The 25,705-nt window shown below is 43.2% G+C and overlaps 1 protein-coding gene across 2 annotated transcripts in view; it reads left to right on the forward strand.

Moving 5' to 3' along the window:
* Nucleotides 1-25,705, forward strand: part of LOC138267663 (FYN-binding protein 1-like) — a 116,493-nt gene that overhangs the window by 40,498 nt on the left and 50,290 nt on the right. The gene's annotated exons all lie outside the window — the stretch shown is intronic.

Raw genomic sequence — 25,705 nt, forward strand, 5'->3', positions numbered from 1 at the left:
GATCACCCTCTTGGGGCTCCTGCTTGTGCCCAGGTCCACCAGGTAGGTGACCTGACTCTTCCTTTCTAGCACTGGGTAAGGGCCACTCCATTTGTCCTGGAGTGCCCTGGGAGCCACAGGCTCCAGAACCCAGACTTTCTGCCCTGGTTGGAACTCAACCAGTGCAGCCTTTTGGTCATACCAAAACTTCTGGAGCTGTTGGCTGGCCTCAAGGTTTTTGGTTGCCTTTTCCATGTACTCTGCCATTCTAGAGCGAAGGCCAAGTACATAGTCCACTATGTCTTGTTTAGGCTCATGAAGAGGTCTCTCCCAGCCTTCTTTAACAAGAGCAAGTGGTCCCCTTACAGGGTGGCCAAACAGAAGTTCAAAGGGTGAGAATCCTACTCCCTTCTGTGGCACCTCTCTGTAAGCAAAAAGCAGACATGGCAAGAGGACATCCCATCTCCTTTTGAGTTTTTCTGGGAGCCCCATGATCATGCCTTTTAATGTCTTGTTGAATCTCTCAACTAAGCCATTAGTTTGTGGATGGTATGGTGTAGTGAATTTGTAAGTCACTCCACACTCATTCCACATGTGTTTTAGGTATGCTGACATGAAGTTGGTACCTCTGTCAGACACCACCTCCTTAGGGAAACCCACTCTGGTAAAGATACCAATGAGGGCCTTGGCTACTGCAGGGGCAGTAGTCGACCTAAGGGGAATAGCTTCAGGATACCTAGTAGCATGATCCACTACTACTAGGATGTACATATTTCCTGAGGCTGTGGGAGGTTCCAGTGGACCAACTATGTCCACACCCACTCTTTCAAAGGGGACCCCCACCACTGGAAGTGGAATGAGGGGGGCCTTTGGGTGCCCACCTGTCTTACCACTGGATTGACAGGTGGGGCAGGAGAGGCAAAACTCCTTAACCTTCTGGGACATATTGGGCCAGTAGAAGTGGTTGACTAACCTCTCCCACGTCTTGGTTTGTCCCAAATGCCCAGCAAGGGGAATATCATGGGCTAAGGTCAGAATAAACTCTCTGAACGACTGAGGCACTACCACTCTCCTAGTGGTACCAGGTTTGGGGTCTCTGGCCTCAGTGTACAGGAGTCCATCTTCCCAATAGACCCTATGTGTTCCATTTTTCTTGCCCTTGGACTCTTCAGCAGCTTGCTGCCTAAGGCCTTCAAGAGAGGGACAGGTTTCTTGTCCCTTACACAGCTCCTCCCTTGAGGGTCCCCCTGGGCCTAAGAGCTCAACCTGATAAGGTTCAAGCTCCAAAGGCTCAGTTCCCTCAGAGGGCAGAACTTCTTCCTGAGAAGAGAGGTTCTCTTTTTCTGACTGTGTTGCAGTTGGTTTCCCAACGGACTTTCCTTTTCTCTTGGTAGGCTGGGCCATTTTTCCAGACTCCAGCTCTACTTTTTCACTCTGTGCCTTGCATTGTGCTCTTGTTTTTACACACACCAGTTCAGGGATACCCAGCATGGCTGCATGGGTTTTTAGTTCTACCTCAGCCCATGCTGAGGACTCCAGGTCATTTCCAAGCAGACAGTCTACTGGGATGTTTGAGGAGACCACCACCTGTTTCAGGCCATTGACCCCTCCCCATTCTAAAGTTACCATTGCCATGGGATGTGCTTTAGTTTGATTGTCAGCATTGGTGACTGTATAAGTTTTTCCAGTCAGGTATTGGCCAGGGGAAACCAGTTTCTCTGTCACCATGGTGACACTGGCACCTGTATCCCTCAGGCCCTCTACACTTGTCCCATTAATAAAGAGCTGCTGCCTGTATTTTTGCATGTTAGGAGGCCAGGCAGCTAGTGTGGCTAAATCCACCCCACCCTCAGAGACTAGAGTAGCTTCAGTGTGGACCCTGATTTGCTCTGGACACACTGTTGATCCCACTTGGAGACTAGCCATTCCAGTGTTACCTGGATTGGAGTTTGGAGTGGAACTTTTCTTGGGACAGGCCTTGTCTCCAGTTTGGTGTCCAGACTGACTACAGTTTCGACACCAGGCCTTTTTGGGATCAAAGTTTTTACCCTTGTACCCAGGATTGTTTTGTGAAGAGGCTCTGGGCCCACCCTCCTGTGCAGGTTTTTGGGGGCCTGTAGAAGACTCTTGACTATTTTTATTTTTGGCTGTCTCACCACCCTTCCCCTGGGGAGGTTTTGTGACCCCTTTCTTTTGGTCACCCCCTGTGGAAGTTTTGGACACCCTAGTCTTGACCCAATGGTCCGCCTTCTTTCCCAATTCTTGGGGAGAAATTGGTCCTAGGTCTACCAGATGCTGATGCAGTTTATCATTGAAACAATTACTTAACAGGTGTTCTTTCACAAATAAATTGTACAGCCCATCATAATTACTTACACCACTGCCTTGAATCCAACCATCTAGTGTTTTCACTGAGTAGTCTACAAAGTCAACCCAGGTCTGGCTCGAGGATTTTTGAGCCCCCCTGAATCTAATCCTATACTCCTCAGTGGAGAATCCAAAGCCCTCAATCAGGGTACCCTTCATGAGGTCATAAGATTCTGCATCTTTTCCAGAGAGTGTGAGGAGTCTATCCCTACACTTTCCTGTGAACATTTCCCAAAGGAGAGCACCCCAGTGAGATCTGTTCACTTTTCTGGTTACACAAGCCCTCTCAAAAGCTGTGAACCATTTGGTGATGTCATCACCATCTTCATATTTAGTTACAATCCCTTTAGGGATTTTCAACATGTCAGGAGAATCTCTGACCCTATTTATGTTGCTGCCACCATTGATGGGTCCTAGGCCCATCTCTTGTCTTTCCCTCTCTATGGCTAGGATCTGTCTTTCCAAAGCCAATCTTTTGGCCATCCTGGCTAACTGGATGTCCTCTTCACTGGGGTTATCCTCAGTGATTTCAGAGTTGTTGGTCCCTCCTGTGAGGGAACCTGCATCTCTGACTATTATTTGTGGAGTCAGGGCTTGAGTAGCCCTGCTCTCCCTAAGTAGGACTGGAGGGGGGGAATTTCCCTCCAAGTCACTATCTTCATCCTCTGAGTTGCCACCCTCAGAGGGGTTGGCCTTTTCAAACTCTGCCAAAAGCTCCTGGAGCTGTATTTTGGTAGGTTTGGGGCCCATTGTTATTTTCTTTAGTTTACAGAGTGACCTTAGCTCTCTCATCTGTAGATGGAGGTAAGGTGTGGTGTCGAGTTCCACCACAGTCACATCTGTGCTAGACATTTTGCTTCTAAAAGTTGGAGTACTTTTTAAGAATCTAAGACTAGTTCTAGGTTCTAATTCAAACTTTTACAAACTTTTAAACTCTAAAAGAAATGCTAAACAGGATCTAACACAAGGCCCTAGCAGGTCTTTTAAGAATTTAGAAAACTTTTCAAATTGCAAAAATCAATTTCTAATGACAATTTTGGAATTTGTCGTGTGATCAGGTATTGGCTGAGTAGTCCAGCAAATGCAAAGTCTTGTACCCCACCGCTGATCCACCAATGTAGGAAGTTGGCTCTGTATGTGCTATTTCAAAGTAAGGAATAGCATGCACAGAGTCCAAGGGTTCCCCTTAGAGGTAAAATAGTGGTAAAAATAGATAATACTAATGCTCTATTTTGTGGTAGAGTGGTCGAGCAGTAGGCTTATCCAAGGAGTAGTGTTAAGCATTTGTTGTACATACACATAGACAATAAATGAGGTACACACACTCAGAGACAAATCCAGCCAATAGGTTTTGTTATAGAAAAATATATTTTCTTAGTTTATTTTAAGAACCACAGGTTCAAATTTAACATGTAATATCTTGTTTGAAAGGTATTGCAGGTAAGTACATTAGGAACTTTGAATCATTTCAATTGCATGTATACTTTTCAAGTTATTGACAAATAGCTATTTCAAAAGTGGACACTTAGTGCAATTTTCACAGTTCCTGGGGAGGTAAGTTTTTGTTAGTTTTACCAGGTAAGTAAGACACTTACAGGGTTCAGTTCTTGGTCCAAGGTAGCCCACCATTGGGGGTTCAGAGCAACCCCAAAGTCACCACACCAGCAGCTCAGGGCCGGTCAGGTGCAGAGTTCAAAGTGGTGCCCAAAACGCATAGGCTAGAATGGAGAGAAGGGGGTGCCCCGGTTCCGGTCTGCTTGCAGATAAGTACCCGCGTCTTCGGAGGGCAGACCAGGGGGGTTTTGTCGGGCACCGGGGGGGACACAAGCCCACACAGAAATTTCCCCCTCAGCAGCGCGGGGGCGGCCGGGTGCAGTGTAGAAACAAGCGTCGGGTTTGCAATGTTAGTCTATGAGAGATCAACGGATCTCTTCAGCGCTGCAGGCAGGCAAGGGGGGGCTTCCTCGGGGAAACCTCCACTTGGGCAAGGGAGAGGGACTCCTGGGGGTCACTTCTCCAGTGAAAGTCCGGTCCTTCAGGTCCTGGGGGCTGCGGGTGCAGGGTCTTTTCCAGGCGTCGGGACTTAGGTTTCAGAGAGTCGCGATCAGGGGAAGCCTCGGGATTCCCTCTGCAGGCGGCGCTGTGGGGGCTCAGGGGGGACAGGTTTTGGTACTCACAGTCGGAGAGTAGTCCGGGGGTCCTCCCTGAGGTGTTGGTTCTCCACCAGCCGAGTCGGGGTCGCCGGGTGCAGTGTTGCAAGTCTCACGCTTCTTGCGGGGAGTTGCAGGGGTCTTTAAAGCTGCTCCTTGAAACAAAGTTGCAGTCTTTTTGGAGCAGGTCCGCTGTCCTCGGGAGTTTCTGGTCGTCGTCGAAGCAGGGCAGTCCTCAGAGGATTCAGAGGTCGCTGGTCCCTTTGGAAGGCGTCGCTGGAGCAGAGTTCTTTGGAAGGCAGGAGACAGGCCGGTGAGTTTCTGGAGCCAAGGCAGTTGTTGTCTTCTGGTCTTCCTCTGCAGGGGTTTTCAGCTGGGCAGTCCTTCTTCTTGTTGTCGCAGGAATCTAATTTTCTAGGGTTCAGGGTAGCCCTTAAATACTAAATTTAAGGGCGTGTTTAGGTCTGGGGGGTTAGTAGCCAATGGCTACTAGCCCTGAGGGTGGGTACACCCTCTTTGTGCCTCCTCCCAAGGGGAGGGGGTCACAATCCTAACCCTATTGGGGGAATCCTCCATCTGCAAGATGGAGGATTTCTAAAAGTTAGAGTCACCTCAGCTCAGGACACCTTAGGGGCTGTCCTGACTGGCCAGTGACTCCTCCTTGTTGCTTTCTTTGTTCCCTCCAACCTTGCCGCCAAAAGTGGGGGCCGTGGCCGGAGGGGGCGGGCAACTCCACTAAGCTGGAGTGCCCTGCTGGGCTGTGACAAAGGGGTGAGCCTTTGAGGCTCACCGCCAGGTGTTACAGCTCCTGCCTGGGGGAGGTGTTAGCATCTCCACCCAGTGCAGGCTTTGTTACTGGCCTCAGAGTGACAAAGGCACTCTCCCCATGGGGCCAGCAACATGTCTCTAGTGTGGCAGGCTGCTGGAACTAGTCAGCCTACACAGACAGTCGGTTAAGTTTCAGGGGGCACCTCTAAGGTGCCCTCTGGGGTGTGTGTTGCAATAAAATGTACACTGGCATCAGTGTGCATTTATTGTGCTGAGAAGTTTGATACCAAACTTCCCAGTTTTCAGTGTAGCCATTATGGTGCTGTGGAGTTCGTGTTTGACAGACTCCCAGACCATATACTCTTATGGCTACCCTGCACTTACAATGTCTAAGGTTTTGTTTAGACACTGTAGGGGTACCATGCTCATGCACTGGTACCCTCACCTATGGTATAGTGCACCCTGCCTTAGGGCTGTAAGGCCTGCTAGAGGGGTGTCTTATCTATACTGCATAGGCAGTGAGAGGCTGGCATGGCACCCTGAGGGGAGTGCCATGTCGACTTACTCGTTTTGTCCTCACTAGCACACACAAGCTGGCAAGCAGTGTGTCTGTGCTGAGTGAGAGGTCTCCAGGGTGGCATAAGACATGCTGCAGCCCTTAGAGACCTTCCTTGGCATCAGGGCCCTTGGTACTAGAAGTACCAGTTACAAGGGACTTATGTGGATGCCAGGGTCTGCCAATTGTGGATACAAAAGTACAGGTTAGGGAAAGAACACTGGTGCTGGGGCCTGGTTAGCAGGCCTCAGCACACTTTCAATTGTAAACATAGCATCAGCAAAGGCAAAAAGTCAGGGGGCAACCATGCCAAGGAGGCATTTCCTTACAGTCGTATGTATGCCTTTTTCAGGTCTGTAGGAAAAGTTCCTGAAGTTAAAGAGTTGTTGATGATTCTTCTTACAGGTGTGGCAGCAGAAGTAGATAGCAGGATGTTCTTGAAGATTTGTGGTGGGCAAGGGTCAGAAGGGCAACCAGAAGGTCTGCTTGCTTTGACCAAATCCATAAATTCATCCTGGGATATTTGTTTGAAAGACTGTAGAGGTTGGGATGGTTTATTCTTAAAGGGTATTTTAGTAAAGGGGTTGGTGCTGATGGTTTTCTTCTATTTTAAATAGGAGTCCAATGTGTCTGCCTTGGTTGTGTAGTGAGTTGCCAATTTGTTTTTGGGAAATCTTGAGTGGTGGGATGACTTCCTTCCATGCATGTGGGTTTTCGAAATTCATTGAGAATTTTATAAAATTCCTTGGTTGTAGATTGAGCATTTAGAATTCGGTCTGAGTAGTATCTTTTTTTAGCTTTTTTGATTGATGATTTGTATATCCTGTTAAGTTTGTGTAGCTGCAGTTTGTCTTGACTGTTGTTTGTTTTGAGCCAGGTCCGCTGCAACTTTCTGATTTGTTGCTTTATCTTTTTAAGTTCTGTGTTTCTACAAGGTGTTGGTTTTCTTTTGTCATGTTTAGTTTTTCTGAGTGGTATTAGGACATGAAAAGCTTCCTGTAGCCACTCATAAAGTTTTGGTACAGAATTGATTGTATCTAGATCTGTGTTTGCTGTTAGTTGTGTTTCTAAGTGATCCAAATTGAGTTTGCTCCATGGTCGATAGGTGTATGTATGTAAGTGGTTGTGGGGTGTGTTGATTTGTGGAGTTGTCTGCCGGAAAGTTATCAGATGGTGGTCTGACCAGGTGGTTGGTGTGATGCTATGAATAGTAACGAGTTCAGGCTTAGCAAAAATGACATCTAGGATGTGACCAGCGATGTGTGTGGGATTTTGTACAATCTGATGTAGGTTCAATGCGAGTAGGCCAGTGGTGATAACTTTTGGATAGGGCATATTGGGTTTGTCAAACCAAATGTTTAGATCGCCAAGAATGCATAGATTGGAGTATAGTGTAATAAGGTTTGAGACTGTGTCAAGAAAAGCATCTGGGAAAGTGGAGTTGTTAGGTGGAGGTCTGTAAAGGAGGAGAAAGTTACAGGAGAAAGTTGGAGTAGGGTGGCATCTGGTAAGGAGGGCTTCACAACCTTGTATGGAGATGTTGTCTGTTTTACTGAGGTTTATTGCATGTTTGAATATAATAGCAAGTCCACCTCCTCTCTTGCCTATACGGTTTTGTGTGATGGTTCGATAGCCCGGAGGAAGGGCTTCGTGCAACACTGGTGCCATGTCATCTCCCAACCAGGATTCCGTAATGAATAGTAAGTCAGGTTGTGTGCCTGTGAGCAGGTCGTAGATGTGGTGCTTGTTTTTTGAGAGTGATCGAGCATTTATGAGCTGGCAGTTTAGATAGGGTGTGTTAGTGGTAGTGTTGTTTTGTTTAGTAGAAGGGTAAGTAGTATAATGTGAGCTTGAAGCAGGAGTGTTGCTAGTTGTGATAACTGTTTGAGGCTCACAATAGTTTTGGCAGTAGAGAACTATTAGCTTACAGCAGGAAATGCCCTGCACATAATAAAAAATGTGGGTAATGTGCTACTTTGGGGCATTTCGCTAAAGTATGTAGGAAAAGTAAATTTGGTAAGAAAATGAAAGTAGTTCAGGAGAGATGGGATTCTGACTCAGAATCTCAATCTGACAAATCCATAGAGGAATATTCTTGTATGAAGGACAAGTATCTTTTTGGAATAGCTGAAGTCTAGGAAAGGAATGCCCAGGTTACAAATGGTGTGACTTTGCTTTCTCAACAATCAAGAAACAAACCTGTATGTAAGGTTGAGTTGGTGGGAGTTGAAATACTCATCTGGGTCTCTTAATACCATAGTATGGGTTATAGGAAATTATTTTTTGAATTGAAGGGGAGGAAAACTGTGAGCAAATTATATGTTGCAGAATATGGTCCTTCTGTCTTGGGATGGATCGACCAGAGAGCCTTAGGGGTTATCTTAGATCTGAACAGTAAGGAACAGGTCCTTTTTTACTAGTGATTGAGAATATGACAGGAATTTATTTAGGAGTAAATTTCCAAAGATATTTTCTTTAAAAATCAGTACTTTAAAGGGGTACTCGTATAAGATTATTTTAAGATATAATACTGTACCAAAGGTACACACATTTAGAGAATTACCTTGGATAGTGAGAAAGGAGGTGGACCAAGAAATCAAAAGATTACTTAAGGAGAACATAATTGAACAAGTTGATACTGCAGAGTGGATTACCCCGATTGTAGTTGCAATGTGAGCTAACGGGAAAATCCGCTTATGCATAGATTTGGCGAATCTGAACGAGAATACAGTAGCGGAAACGTTTCCCTTGCCCAAAATAGATGCTTGCACACACTAAAGGGATGAGTTGGTTCACGTCGATTGATTTATCCTCAGCATATCATCAAATCAGTCTACAAGAGGATAGTACAGACTTAGCTGCCTTTATGATTCCATCTTGGTGTTACTGTTTATTGTGCATGCCACTTGGACTTTCTTCAGTGGCAGCATATTTCAAAAGCTTATGCACAAACTAATTCAAGGATCTTTCCAGCGTTATAATTTTCCAAGGTGACAGAATGTAGAACAACATAACTCTAGAGTGAATGAGGTGTTGCATATTTTACAGGATTGTGGGTTAACAGGCGAGTTATCAAAATGTTAATTTAAGGTGAAGTGTCTGAATTACCTTGGACATGAGATCACTGTTGATGGCATTAAGCCAAAAGATGATTTGTTACGCGCTATTAAGGAAGCTCCCTTTCCTTATACCGAGGACAAATTGAGGTAATTCCTTGGTTTGGCCGAGTTGTATGCAAAGTTTGTTAGAAACCTCTTAGAAAAAACTTACAAGCTACACCAATTATTAAAAAATAAGGCGAAATTCAGTTGGTCTAAAGAATCAGAATTAAAATTCATAAAAAGTAGCATTTGTTCAGCAAAAAATATACATGGTTTTGACCCTAAGCTCAAGTATATACTTACTAGTGATGTGAGCAACAGAGGAATAGGTGCCGTACTCAGCCAAGCAGATGTCAAATGTATTGATTATACGGTAACTTTAGCATTTAGGGCATTAACACCATGAGAGGAAAGGTACTCTGTTATTGAGAAGGAGACATTGGCAAATGTGTGGGGTTTGGAACACTTTAAAATGTTATTTGGTGCTATGAAGCCGATGTTAGGTGTGATCATAAGCCCTTAACGAAACTCTGAATGCCCGGTGCCACTTTGACGAGCAGTTGGCATGAGTAAGTAATCAGCTATTTGTTTACTGTACTGTATCCTAAATTAGGTTTAAGCACTACTATTAGGAGAAGTCATTTATTTTTTTGGTCCTGAGGAAGCGTCACTGGATCATTTTTGGCCATTTAGACGCGAAACATGTTGACTTAGTTCTATAGGAATTTGGAGATTGTTCATTTTCCTTACACTTATTGTGTGTGAGTGCGGTTGAGCATCACCTCTACAAGCACTCCCTCTGTTTTTAATCTTGGCCTGGACCATCTTCTGAACTATTAAAATATGATGGTTATGGTTTAGAGCCAATTTTATGTTTCACTTTTTCCCCTCTCCTACATACACCTTTAGCTTGTGTCTACTATGGGGATATTCACCATGAGGAGTAAAATCTCCGGCTAAGAGCCACCTCCTTCTTTGAAAGAGGTGGCCCGTCAGACATTGCAGTGCCGTCTGATGAGGAGCTCGCCCAGTGATGAAGCTTGACATCCTATTGAATGTGTGAGGGCTGTTCTGCTCCTGACTATTCTCGCCTTCTTGTAGATTAGTTGTGTTTCTTTGGAACAGTGTACTTTATTAGTTATTATGCTCGATGCCACCCCCAGGATTACAAGAATGTCACTGAGGTTAATGGACTTTTGGTATAAAGTGTTCTGTGTACCTGGAGTTAAGAACAGAGTGGGTGAATGCCTGAGCTGGCTACAGTTACCATTGGAAGATGCCTTCAAAGGCTGTGATGATTAATTGAATGTGGCATGGAGAGGATTTTAGGAATTTAAGGCTATTACCAGAGAAGAGTGAGAAAAGGCAAGTGAGGATGATTCTACATTGAAGGATGTGAAAGAGTTTGTGATAAATGAGTGGCTGGCAAAAAAGGTTTTAAAGGAATATTGTAAGGGCTTTTGGGAGATGCGTCACAAACTTACAATGATGGATGGAAGTATATTGTGAGGTGTAAGGGTGATACCCCTTAAGGGACTAAGAAGTGTAATAGTCAAATTGTGCCTTAAGGGACATTTGGGCACTGTAAAGAGTAATAAGAAAATCAAAAGCAGTTATTGGTGGACAGGGATGGATGTGGAGATGGAAAGAATTATCAGGAAGTGTCATTTTTGTGAAGGAGCTGATAAATGTCAAGTGATAATGAGACCACCCCTACACCCTGTCCTGACATGCCATGGGAGACTGTTGGAGTAGATATCATGGGCCATGTGTGTGAGGAAGATGATAGTAATCGGTATGTATTGGTAGCCATGGATTATTTTTGAAAATGGCCGGAAGTAGAATTTGTACATAACATCAATGCTGAAACAGTGGTAACATTTCTAGATAGTGTTTTTCAGAGGGAGGGCCTTCCTAAATATATTGTGTCAGACAATGGAGTGCAGTTTAAGAGTGAAACTATGAAGGATTGTTTGCTGTGGAATGAAGGTAAATACAAATTAACTTCTCTTTACCATGCCACCTGTAATGGTGAGGTTGAGAGATTCATTATAGTGACCAAGGGATGCTTACAAATGGAAAGAAGTAGGAATTTGATCTGGAAGGTGAGCATAAGAAGAACTATCTGGATGTATCACACACACCTACTGTTACAGGGTTTAGCCTGTTCACAATCATGAGAGGTAGAATTCCTTACATGAAGGATAACCAAGGTTGGCTAGTGAAGTTCAGAAAATTGCTTTGGTCACTTGATAATATTTTGGAGCCTCAAAGAGAATACCAAATACATCAGGACTGTAAGAAGAAAACTAGAGAGTGTAAAATCAAGGAATTAGATACAGTCTGGATGAAACTACATTTTAAAGTGGGTAAGGGTGACACCAATTTTTCTAAGCCTTTAGAGGTTCATGACATTTTTAACAACTCAGTGAGATTAGAAGATGGCAAGATTTGGCACATGAGCCGCTTAGCAAGAAGTAGAAAAGGAATAGAAGAGGAAAAGGATGTGGAAAATGAGCAGTATGGGTTGGGTGGTTTGTAGATGCTTGAGGATGAAAGTGTGCCGACTGGTCCTGGAAGTTTTCTAGGAGAAAATGGTGACTGTGGTAATTACCATAGTGCAAGTAGTAGGGAACTAATAGAGAATAATGTTGACAAAGAGATGGAGAAAAGTAGAACCCCGGATGCTCCAATGAGCAGCAGATAAGAAGTGGGATCAAATGACCTGCATATCTGCAAGATTATATTGCTTAATATATCTCTACTTTTCATGTATAGAATTATACTTTATTTGACTTTAGTTTTATCATTTTTCATTAACATATATCATTTAAGTGTATAAAGGTATATTTAACATATATCGTTTAAGTGTATAAAGGTATATTTTGTTGTCTACGAGGGAAGAAGGGTTGTGTTTATTCTTGAATTCTGTTCTGCAATGTAATGTTGGAACAAGTGCGCATGATAGTTGACAGCCAGCCGCTGGACATTCCAGGATGTCAGTTGCTCCCTGGATGCTGTTACGAGTGGTTGTGATGGCCCTTGTGATACATTAAACTTACTGACTTCGTTTGGACCCCTGTACTTACTACAATACCTCTATAACTAAGTAAGGTAAATACAATCCATCAGTTGTACATGCAAGAGTCCTTCAAGGTTTATAAACAGTGCACTTTGATGTGTGATGTGGGGTCATGTAGGGAAGCCTGCTGGCAGTAGAAATCTCCTGTTACTAAACCCATCCTGCCAGTGCTTGACAAGGAAGTATAGTGGTGCAAGAACTCACTGTCCCCAAGTACCAGTTTGCTACTGAAAAGTACCAGTATTCTTCTCTCCCTCATGGAGTCTGCAAACCTTGGCTCAGATGGCATGGCCAACCCCTTGAGACACTGTTTTCTCAGGTATAATCAAGTCTAATGGAAGAACTATGTGAAGAAATTACTATTTCTGAACTTCAAACAAGAATTGTGCACTTTATGTTCTCACCCTTTCAGAAATGGAAAGAATCACAACTATATGAATACTGAGAACAATATAAATGACGTCAGAGTGGTAGATTGCAAATAGCTCAAACCAAGTGCCAGGGCCCAAGCTATATATTTATTGTAAATAAAGATGTCTCAACCATATGTACATACACTGCGCAACAAAAAGATAGGGAGCGGATAAGATAAGTTTAGAGTCCTCTTGCCCAAGAGCAAACAGGCTCTTATCTTTCAGCGTGTTACTTAAAACACTAAAAGTATGGCACTTCTGGTAACACAGATAAGATATCTAAGACAAACGAGGTGGTAAAGAAGATGAGCACAGGCTGATGGTTGGCTCATGATTCTTTGCAAAAGTTTGGCATCCATCTTGGACAGCACTGCTCCTTCTAGGTGGAGTTGGTTGATACACTCATAAGTCCTTTTCCCTTTCCGCCGGAAATGTTGAGTACATTGGATTCACTAACAGTTACCTTAGTGCACAAGTTAAAGTCACTTGAGATAACTATAAGTGGTGAATGTATGTGTTTTTTACTGATCATTTCACCTTAACCATAACATTAACTTAACCTTTGTTTTTTTCAGTGTATATATACATATATGTATATATGTATATATATATATATATATATATATATATATATATATATATATATATATAGTTACCTTAATAATGTTTTTTTGGCAATATTTTATTCCATGGTCATTTGACCCCCTTTTCTCTTTAGTGACTTTTCTATCCTTGAATGTTCATGGTATTTTTGTTTTTCTGTTGCTCATTTAGATACATTTCCTTTCTCTGGCACTCTCTCTTGTTATGTTATGTTAAAAGACTTCTAACGGACATAGCTGCCCGGTAGAGGGCTTGTCAGTGCTGCCTACACAATAATTCTGCGAACATCTGGGGCAAAAAATACAAGTATGGGTTTGAGACTGCACAAAAGACCAAAGCAACTACCTGAGACTGTTTTCACCTGTGCTTCAAACGTGAGGTTGTGCTCCATCCAGAGATCAAGTTTTTTTTACTGTGAACATAGGTAAAGGAGGAACCCCCAAAGAAGAAGGCCACCAATTCCGATCCCAGAGGAGAGGGTCTGTACCAAGTCCCATGATTTCAGTTTTATTGGCATTCAGATGTATTCAGTTGGTGACCATCCACTCAGCTACAGCAAGGAGGCCCCCCCCGAAAGAGAGCCAGGTCCAAACTAAAGTTCAACTGGGTATCATCTGCATATGACACCAACATAAGGCTCAAAGCTTTTACCACTTGGGCCAAAGGTTGAATGTAGATCTTAAATAAGGTTAGGCTTAATGCAGAACCCTGTGGCATGCCGTGATGTAGGGTATGAGTTTGAGAGCTGTATGGGTGAACAATGACCTGGAAGGAGTGCTCAGCAAGAAACAAGGCACCCCATGCCAGAGCAGAGTCACCAATGCAAATCTCAAATGTGCACTTAGTCTGAGCAAGACCAGTGCCACAGGCTTACCCACATCTAAAGAGCCTCAAGTGATGTTCAGTAACAGGAAGGAGGGTGGACTCTGTACTATGTCTAGGCCTAAAACCATTTTGTGAACTATCTAAAGGCTGATTAATTTCTAAGTACTTAATTAGAATAGAGTTCATATATTTTTCTGTGACTTTAGTCAGAAAACGTAGCAGCGAGATAGGATTTCCAGATTAGAGGCATCTAAAGAAGGTTTCTTTGAAAGGTGAATGACTTTGGCCTGTTTCCATAGAAGCTGACATCTTCACCATTGCTCTGCAGCTCTTCTTTCTGCTTTTTATTCTTTCTCCTGAGCTATTGTTGGTCTCTCTACACTTTTCATGCCCCATCCTTTTCAAGTGCTTGATGGACCCTGGCATTCATGAGTCCTAACCACTGTGTCACTCTGGTGCTTGGCTGATGGGGCCATGTGGCTAAGCAATGCTAACATATTAACAAGCATTGGCCAAGCCAATAGGTCTGGCTCACATTTTCATTTATAAGCTAGACCGACTGGCTGTCTAAAGTTATGACATCAAACAAAATGGTGGTGGTGGTATTGATGTTGGATCCCAATGTAGAAATGGTGGTATAATATTGGTTGTGGTGTTGATAGGTGTGATGGTAATGGTGGTGGGGATGTTAATGGCGGTGGTGACAATGGTGATGGTAGTGGTGGCGGTTGTACTTGTGGTAATTGTGGAGGTAATGATGTAATGTATGTAATGCATGTAAGACATAAGGAACTGAATGTGGAGTGACTGATGTTATCCACATCCAAAACTAAATACATACAGGAAAATAAATGGTTTTCAGTCTGTATTAATCGGTACAAACCAATAGAAACGGGGAGCCTTAAATATGTATAAAGGATTTTTTACAAAAGGTTCGCCAGACAACTACATTTGACTGTAATGGAACCACTGATGTACCAGTTCTAGTGACCACCCCTAACTCCTTTTGAAAAATGGATTCCATCCTTAAGTTCTCTTCGGTGTCAAATCTCACCCTAGCCAACATCTGTGCATACATTTACCTTATTAGCTTTCCCAGTTCCGGAGAGGCTTAGCATCTGTATGCACAGATAATAAGAAAGTAATGAGTGGAAATTCTGTGCTTCCCTTGATTAAGTTATAAAAATTCAATGACCTCAATTGCTAGGAGGCTATGAAGAAATCAGGAAATGGCTACTGAGTGTGCCTGCTAATAGATATAGCTCTGGGCATGGACTTTGCACCAGTCAGGGTTTAGGAGGTGAGTATTAATTCCTCAATGTTATCTGTCACTTGGATTTGAATGTGCTGTTAAAACAGAAGAGCAGCCCCCGCCTTTCCTTCCTTGTTAGATTAGACGCTATTTACTTTGGGCAGGACAGACTGCTGCCCCTATCTAGAAAACCAAGTCCTTATCTCAAATGAATATTGACTGATTCTAATAAGGGAATCATGCGCACCACTCATGATCTGCATGAGAAGCCATGAAAATTGGTAATGTATCTACTACACGAGGTACGTGGGTGCATGTGTGTGAGTGCACACATCACATACACTACCCTGCACAATAGCATAGCTGACAAGCTTCGAAGGTCCATGCTTGACTAGTTGCACCATTCTTGTTTTTTTAGAAGATAAACAAGTACTACAAAATCCCAAAATGCAACGGGAAAAAACTGGACTGCAACATATTTTTAACAAAACACTAATGCCCATATTTAAGAAAAAGTGGTACATCAGCTATGATGCAACACTTTTCTTGCCCTCCTCCCCCACGGCACCTAACAACACCATGGTTGCACTGTATTTATAATACGGCGCACCATGATGGTTGTTAGCACAATAGCATAAACATTTTTGGCGCTTTGATACACTAGCTTCAAGCATTTTGACGCAAAGGTTATGATGGCAGAGTCATTTTAACGTCTGCTCTGAGCAGGCACCAAAAATGATGTCAAAAATGGCACAGTGAAATCTTTTAAATTTCACTGCGCTATTTTTGCGGGCCTCTTAGCGCATAATGTGGCACAAGGGGTTACAAAGTGGTGCAATGCACGCATTGCGCCACTTTGTAAATGTGATGCAGTAAAAAAACCACTTTAGCGCTGCCTTAGCATAAAAAAAATGACGCTATGGCGGTGGTAAGGTTGCGCTAGGGACATCATTAATATGCCCCAAGTAAGATGAGCAACTGCGTGTACACACACAAACGCAGCTCCACAGCACGAATGAGTGTGCATATACACAAGATTTTTTTAGTTCACTTTCTTCAAAAGGTGTTTACTGAAATCGAGTATCACATACTTAATTACAAGAAGCACAATTATTTCATGCATGTTTGTATCTTGTAAAGGTATAAACATAGAGTTATTATGGCCATTGCTTCTTGAGTTAGGTGGCAGGAAAGCACCAGACCCCACTCAGTTTATGCTTTCCCAGCCTGCTACAACCAGGTGGACTCTACTCACTCCTCTGTGTCATCTTTACTCTTACAAATTGATTATTTCTCGGTAGCTGCACTAGTTGCATTTTGCGTTTTCCATATAAGGTTAGCTAAAAAATTCTATACATTTTAACTACAGTGAAAATATTTTCTTGAAATGCACAAATATTTGGAAGAAAAATATCTACAGTGAAAACATAGCACAGCAATTCGACTTTTTTTTAATTTAAACCTAAAAGCCTCTTTTTAAAGTTTTCGATCATGTTTTGTCTTTTACCAGTGAAATTGGGGAACTTGTCTGTCAATATTTGCCTGCTTTTTACGCACAGTGAGAAGAAGCTTGATGAACTTCCCTAAGTTGTGAAACTTTGCTACCGTTTCCCACATCCCTTTTTTCATCTCCCTACCGTTCGGCCTGAGTCCGAAGATGTGGTAAATCTCTCCAGATGTGTAATTTCCGTTTTCTTCTTCCGCTTGGGGAATTGTTTTTGACACTGCTACAGTAATGTTGACCACATCACTCTCAACAGCGCCAGGAGTTGTACAATCCTGGGGAGCTCCATGACAGGGCGGCGGGGTGAACGCCCACGATCACGAGCAGTGACGTCAAAGGGGTGATTGCAGGGGGAGTTCTGAGCGGAAGGAAAGCCAAAATACATGGTACAAATGGTACATAGATTCTTAACGAGGTCAAAGTGACATCACATGTCATTTATTGTTGTCAAGTTGTTAACAAAAGTTTGGGCAGTATGAATGGAAGACCTTGTAAATTGGTGCTTAGAGACCAAGCAGGTTTCATAGGAGGTAGAAATGTTTGAGGTGCTACACAAATGTGTTTGTACACAGAGGGTAGTGTGGAAAACGAAACCTTTTAATATGGCACTGCAAGAAGTTTGAAGCTAGCTTCAAGTTGTGTAAATTTCACGTGCAAGATGAAAAGTGGATTTGCTTGCAGTAGGAAATCCCATGCGACCCTGATGAGCAAACGCACACATTGTCACTGATTTCACAATCTGAGTGCAGAAGTGGGCCTCTCCACACCAACACCACCCTCATTGAAGAAGAGAGATACATGATACCCCTATCATCAACCCGCACACCCACACTCTACCTCACTTCATGGAGACTGTGGGAAGACCTGAAGGTCTGGGATGCCCAGACTGTAGCCACATGGCGTCGTTGTTCCAAAATAGATCTACCTTGGGACAATCGGAAGCCTAATGTAGGATCCCCACTGCTAAAGGAGGGCTGTGACTAGGACAGACCATCCAGCGAAGCTGGTGATGGCTATCAGGGGTGTGGAAGGTGCAGTAGCGCTGGGGAAGATGGGTGAGGGCGTCTCACTGCATCAAAATAAATATATCTTTTACTTTAGAACAAGGTGCCTGCGGACGTATTTCGCCAAGTGGAATGAGAGCCAATGACACATTGTTAGGACACTGCCTTCTCCACCCCAAAATACCTTTCTTTTACCACCATCCACAAAGGGGCGTATGAAATTACAAAGAAAACGTTTACAGTGAAATATCCTCCTCTGAATCCAGTGCAGATGAAAGTTTTCATGGAGAAATATCTTAAAACAGTAAGCCCTACGGAGAAACCTGAACGCCACATTTTTAGTGAACCACAAAAGGTAATCAAAAACAAGAGAAGAAAGAGATTGTATTTCATCCACCCCTACTAAACTGAAACTAACCCTAACAACTTTCTTAAATTGAACTGTAATTCCAAACCAATCCATAACCGTGACCCCCACTTTACAACAAACCACAACACTAACCTTTAACTTACTCTAAAGTTCACTCTAACAGTGACCCACACACAAACCTTTCTCCATCCCTGAACCTTAATGTATACTGTATCCTTGGGTCAGGGTTCGATGGAAGTGCTGTGTTTGCACAGGTCTGCAGTGCTACTTGACCAACCGTTGAAGGATTCATTGAAATTATGCCGCAATACTAATGAAGAAGAGGTGCGAAGGCAAATTTGGAAGTCTTTAAACGATATCGTTTTAAAAATTGCACTTTAATAAGAGAACATCTGAGAGAGCATGTACTACCCCAAAGGATCGGATGTAATTCCCTCGATGTCCATATCCGTCAATCGGACAGTGGAAGTCCTACCTCGCAGAATAATCTTTAAACATTTCATTTAAATAAATTCGAAATGAACATTTTATAATCTGTTTTATTTTTATTGAAAAAACCTGAATGTATTTTTCTTGTTCCAAATTTTCTTCAAAGTGGTTTCTCAGTAAATATATTTTCCTTTTGGAATTTATATAATTTATATAATATATAATTTCTCTGTGACTATATGTATACATGTATCCAGCATTCTTTTTCTTAAAAGGAAGTGGTGCTCCAAAAATAGGTCTAGAAAATAACTTGCATATTATGTGTACACCTGCATTAACAAAGTTCGTAAAGATGTTGAACTAAATATGGTGTAGCAGAATGCATTGTTAATCATTTTGTATTTGCATTTTCACTGACTGCTTTTTAGTTTACATTATTTTTGATTTCTTGTGTTTAAGATTTTTTTTAGGCTACTACGGCTCTCATTACAAGCAGCCTGGAGTCCAGGATGATAGTTATTGCACACAATAAAATCCAGCGCTGAAGTGTTTAGAATTATCAGTGCAATAATTGTCACCTGTTAGAAGCTTTGCCCACAAAAAAATGGGGCAGAAAATGAAGATGTTAGTGCTTGCCTCCCTAAAATTCACGTCTTGGTATTTTCTGGTCATTCGTCCTGGATTAGTATCTTCAGCTGAAATTTATTACTCGGAAATTAGTAAAGCACTGCTATTCACCCGTAAGGGTATCCAGGTACTGTGAGCCACCTGCTCGAGTGAAATCAGTTGAAAAACCAGGTCTTGAGTCCTTTTCTGAATTCCTGAAGCAAGGGTGAGGTCCGGAGGTGGAGGCTGTTCAAGGCTTTCATTGCGAGGTAGGAAAAGGATCGGTCTCTACTGTTGATCGGCAGATGTAGTGGGGGGGTGAACAAGGGAGGGAGAGGCACAGTGGAGATGTCTGGAGGGTGGGTGGTTGATGTATGCTGATCCTTGATTATGCAGGACTTTGTAGGCGTGGGTCGGCATCTTGAATTGACATCTCTTGTGGATGGGGAGCCAGTGGAACATCTTGAAGTGTGGGGTGATGTGGGTCTGTTTGGAGAGGTCAAGGATGAGTCTGGCCGCTGAGTTCTGTATGGTCTGCAGTCTCTTTAGGAAACTGGTGGTGATTCCTGTGTAGAGTGTGTTGCTGTAGTACAGGCGGCTACTGACATAGGCTTGAGCGATGGTACATCTGGTGCTGGCTGGGAGCCATCTGAAGATCTTTTGGAGTACGCGAAGGGCGAGGAAGCAGGAGGAGGAGACTGCATTGATCTATTTTTTCATGGTGAGTTTGCTGTCCAGAAAGAGGCCAATGTTCCAGGGGTGGCCTGTAGAAGTGGGTGAGGGCCACCAGGAGACGTTCCATGGTGAGGTGTTGTTCCCAAAGATCAGGACTTCTGTTTTGTTTGTGTTGACTTTGAGGCAGTTGTTTTACATCCAGTCAGCGACACTGGTTATGCACAGGCAAAAGTTGGACCTTGTGACAGAAGGTTCTTCTGGTAGAGAGAGGATGAGCTGAGTGTCGTCTGTGTAGGATACGATGTTCAGTCCATGGGTTCTGACGATGATGGCCAGAGGGCTCATGTAGGCATTGAACAGATTGGGGCTGAGGGATGAGCCTTGAGGGACATCGCAGATGGTGCCATTGGATTCGGAAGTGAACAGTGGTGTCCGCATTCTCTAGGTTCTTCTGGTGAGGAAGGAAGTGATCCTTTTGAGGGCATCTCCTTGGAAACCGATCTGATGAAGCCTCTTGATTAGGGTGTGGTGAGACATGGTGTTGAAGGCTACTGAGAGGTCAAGGAGGATCAGGGCTGCTGCCTGTCCTTGGTCTAGGAGGGTTTTGATGTCATCGGTGGCTGCGATCAAGGTGGTTTCGGTGCTGTGGTTAATGTGGAATCTGGATTGGGATGGGTCCAGAAGATCGTAGTTTTCCAAGTATTCCGTCAGTTGGGGGTTGATGGTCTTTTTGAGGACTTAGGCGGGAAAGTTCAGTAGACAGATGGGCAGTAGTTCTTGAGCTTGCTGGGTGCGGCGTACATTTTCTTGAGGAAGGGAATAATTTACCACTAAATGGTTTGAGTTTTTCACAAGTACGAGGGAGCCATTTGTGAACATTCCTTGTCTGGACCTGTCACGGTTTACATGGTGGACCTGGACCAGAAAACATGTCAGCACAGATGTTGCTGAATCGCCTCCCATCTGATGGCAGCTTTCCCAATGGTGGAGCCTGGGTTTGCTTCTCTATCAGGAAAAAGCACATGGTGTATATAGAAGCGTAGCCAAACAGAACAGCTGACAATGTGTGGCTGCTGGCCCATTACTGCTCACCACTGAGGGACTGATTACAAATAGCCCGTAAAATTGCAGTGCCTTTGCAAACATCTGTATATGCGGGGATCACTATTACTTGTGGTTGAAGTTTATCTCACCGGATAATTACCAGCTGGTATATGGTTTGCATCTCTTTTAAATTTTGGCAGGTCACACCTGCTAGAATTTAAAGGCAAAAGGCCTGGGATATATTAGTACATGCGTATTTTGGTTATGAAAGCTTCAGAATCTGTGCAATATTCCCTCTGAAGTTGAATATGTGATAATAACCGTACTTAGTAAATTCCAAGCACCTTTGTGTTTGACATTATTGGGCGGTAATTACCCTAACACAGTTAACTCACTTGATAAGGCTGAAAGTGTAAGACAATCAAGTTGTGCCATGTTCATAGTCTGTCATCTAGTTATACTTAAATAATCCTTTGAAACTTATTTAGAGTTTGTATGAGTTCGGTGGGCAAGATATTACCTGGTGGTGGATATTCTCTCTGCCATATTACAAGTGCTGTAGGTTATAATCCACCTGTAATACAAAGGTCAGAACATCCACTACATATGTGATGGAGTATTCCTCCAAACTCTAAATAAAGCCCTTGTACTGCTGTTAGTTGCAATTCATTCTCTCCATAGATCCTCTGTTCTCTGCTGCTCAGCCAGTGTGTGATGTCATGGAATGCCAATGAGTGCCTGTAAGAGTGTCAGAGAGAGTGGGCTGAGCAGTAAGGATTGTGCTCCTGGTGGGGTACATTCCCATGTATCCTGTAACTCCTTCAATAAACCTACAACCTACAACCTGTTATTGTAAATGAACTGGCTACCTGACTCCTCCTTACTCAAGAAGGAATCTTAAACTACAACAGACCTCGGTCTCCTTGCATCCGATCTCGCTTACTCCCCTGAGCAGAACCTTTCTTAAAGTATATTATCTTTGAAAGAGATGTGGTTAGAATTGCCAGTAAATATTTCGAAACGTTTGTGAAGTTCTGCATTTGATGTTCTCTTTTCTTGGCCTAAATGTCTCATTCTAGGACAATGCAGCAACCTACATACTTTGTGGGAGGTGTGGGATTATGAAAGATCAGCTGATAATTGTCAGAGCTTTTGTATGTGTTCACTTGTTTCGTACATCAAGTCAAATAATGTAGGGGTAATACAAGAAATCATGAAACATCAATATGGGCAGGCTAAATTAAACTTAGATTTGCTGTCCTGCTAGCAAATACTACTGTGCCCTCTATAGAATATGGTAGGTGGCCAAGTAATTTGCACCACAAAATCATTATATGTAAATTTCTTTGCCTTCTTGAAAAATGTAGACTACACAAATGCAGTGGTAAAAAGTTATTTCAAACTATCAGCTATGTCTACGTGCATTACAAAAATGTAAAGAAAGTTGGATTTTTTACCACTATATTGTTGTTGTACACTTTTTTACACTGTGTCTTTTCTTGGTTTTCATTTTCCTTGTAACTGTCTCTGTGTTGCATCTCATTCTGAACCATTGTTTTGTCCTTTCTTTTATTTCCATTCAGTTTCTTTCACTCTCCAGTCCCGTTCCACAATTGTCTCTCTCCCTATCGTCCAGTTTTCTTAGCCTAACAGCTCTCCTCAATTACTTTATTCTTTTATTTTTTTTGATGCAGTACTCCTGCTCCAATTACTTTGCTTCTCTGGTCACTTTCCTCAATCTCTGTATAGCTCATTTACATCCTACCTTTTTGCCATTGTCTCTCTGTTCCCTCATCATTTCCACTTACTATTTTTCCAAGCTGGTGTTCTTTCTGCCACCATTTTCTAACACCATTCTCCTCGTTTTGTGCCAGTGTGAGTCCATCTTTTCAAGTTCCCTCTGTGTCTTTTCAAAACTGTGACCATTTTTTTATTTCTGTATTGTAGTTCCTTATTTTTAGAACTGAATTACATTGTTTTTAATTACTTCTTATCTTGTTTTTTACTTTTTGTACCAAATATAAACATTTTTCGGTTCTACTTTTTTATATTTACAATGTTTACATTTTTTTATTGTAAAACCTTTATAATCTACTTCTTTAAATACAAATCCCCAGAACACTAATAACAGTAGAGTTCTAACGGTGGGTGGAGTCCTGCTGCCGTGGCAGTGACGGCAGTGGAACCACCTCTTCGGAGTCGGACTTCCACCCAGAAATGGGCAGAAGTCCTCCAAGGACTCCTAATATGGCAGCCAACAGACCGCCAGCACTGGCGGTCTGTTGGCTGCAGCTGCTTCAGCGGTTATGGAAAAAGACCCCCAAAGTCGTAATGGGGGCCTAACTCTTTAGGGTGTGATTGTAAAAGGGTTAGTATGTAGAAAACAAATGCATTGAAAGGTGATAACAAAGTGTGCAAGATTGCCATATTATTTTACAAGTAGGCCGACATTTGTCACACTAGCAAAAATAACAGAAAAGCAGGGAAAAGGAAGCTTCTATTTTGTTATCTGTCCGGGGAACTACATGCAGTGACCAACATAACATGGCTCTGTGGCCCAGCACAGAACTCATGTTGAAGGAAGAATGTTTCGATACAATTTCTTGTCTTTTCAGATGTGTCTTTAACTAAGGCATTATTTGGATAGTGAGGTAGATACAAGAGGCTGCATATCAACTCCACCTCCCTCATCCATAGCAGATCATTAAGTAGAAAGGTATAAACAGAATCTGAAAATACCAGAGCGCTGTTATCCATGCCTTGGAGCTTTCTATAGCTATGCTAAGACAGTACATGGTTTGGCATGTGGCTAGTAAGGAAATTATATATGGTGTAGATAAATTGTCGCATGCAATAGGGATATGTGATAAAATGTTTTGGATTTTTCTAATATACATCTTATTTTATATCATGACTGCTGAGATTACCGTACTTATTTTCATCATTCTGATACATAGTTTGTGTGTTGAATGTACACAATACATAAACTATTGTTATAAAACTCCAACTGCTGCTTGTGTCTGCTGCTTTCAGGGGTGAGGGTGGTGTTCCAAGCTTATACGGATAACCCCTGCAGATATGAAATCCCCTTGCAAGGTTGTCTAACTCATAACACTCATAATGTAGATGAGCCTAACTCATCACAGCCAAAAGTGAGAGGCACTTGTTGTTTTCCCCTCCTCTGAAGTAGGTGTGATAAGCGAAATCCACCTGGTGCTAAAGAAATCTTTCTGCGTGTGCTCTTTGATTTGTGGTTACTCACAACACTAACTCTAGAAATGTGATGTAATGCAAATTCAACAAATTCGATTAATGATGCATAAATGTAAATTAACATTTGAGTAGGGATTAATATATATATTTTTTACAGTTTGTCTTTAAGCAAGTGAAGTCCAAATTAACTGTTAAATCTCATGTTGTGTCAGTGGTTTCCTTATTTTCCAGTCATGGAAACACTCTCTATTGACTTCGTATCTACTTTTCCTAACATACACATAAGTGTGTTCATAGTCATCTATAAAGCCTACAAACTTAATTGTGTTTAGGACAAACCTTTATGTATTCACACTTTGGCCTTCATTATGACCCTGGCGGTTGGCGGAGAAATGGCGGTCTTACCGCCAACAGAATGGCGGTAAAAAAATTGGAATTATGACCATGGAGGTTGCCGCCATGGTCATCTGCCACTTCTCCGTTCCGACCGCCAGGGCGGAGACGAATGCTGGGCTGGAGACTTGGGTCTCCAGCCCGCCTGCCGTCACAAGACCGCCGGCGGTATCACAGCCCGGCTGACCGCCATCGATTTCATGGGGTTGGGAACCGCCATGAAATCCATGGTGGTAAGCACTATCAGTGCCAGGGAATCCCTTCCCTGGCACTGATAGGGGACTCCCGCACCCCCCACCCCTGTGTCCTCAAACCCTGGCACCCCCCACAGGTGGCAGGACCCCCCTTCCCACCCCTACCCCCAACATCGCAAACCAGACACACACCGTACACGCATGCATACACCACCAACACACATACCCGCACACATATCACCAAACATGCCAACAGACACACACACACAGTCATACACGCACACCAACATACAGACATACATGCACACATCTACATACAGACAGACAGACACGCACACATTTCCAAACACAACACCCCGCATGCATATAAACTCACACACCCACTCTAAATACTCACACGCACACCTCCATTCACGCACACAACACACAACACCTCCCCTCCCCAAACGGACGATCAACTTACCTGGTCTGTTGATCCTCCAGGAGGGGATGGGATCCATGGGGGCTGCTCTGCCGCCAGCACCCTGTCAACAGAACACCGCCTCGCCGAATCACGGTGTGCGGTGTTCTGTTGACGGGGCGCTTACCTGACAATTCCTATTTTTCCTCCGCATCGGAGATTTCTCCAGTTCTGTTGGGAGACCGAATATTACGAGTACAAAGTTCTCCCCTTTGATCTGTCTTCTGCCCCTTGGTGTTTCACGAAGATAATGTGTCCAGTCGTGGAATTCCTTCACTCCCAAGGGGTCCGATTAATAATTTATCTAGACGACATTCTGATCATGGCCCAGGATCGAGACCTGCTGTTGTCTCATCTGGAATATTCAGTGTCTCTACTTCAGAGTCTGGGTTTCATAATCAATGCCCAGAAATCCATTCTGGTTCCCTCTCAAATGATAGATTTTCTGGGTTTCCATATAGAGCAACCTCCACTTCCCCGCTGACTGCCAGTATGGCTGCTGGCGGCTCTCCATCTGGAAAAGGACGGAGGGCTGCCAGCAGTCATAATTCGCCTGCACTGGCGGTCTTCAGCACGGCGGTCCCTCGGCGGTCTTTGAAAAAGACCACAGAGGTTTTAATGACCACCTTTGTCTACTCCCACCTGGTTCCTGTCCACTCCCACCCCATGGACTCAGATTGATTGAAAATACTTATAGGGTTACGTCCATAAATAAAG

Source organism: Pleurodeles waltl, chromosome 12 (assembly GCF_031143425.1).
Source record: "Pleurodeles waltl isolate 20211129_DDA chromosome 12, aPleWal1.hap1.20221129, whole genome shotgun sequence".
Classification (NCBI taxonomy): domain Eukaryota; kingdom Metazoa; phylum Chordata; class Amphibia; order Caudata; family Salamandridae; genus Pleurodeles; species Pleurodeles waltl.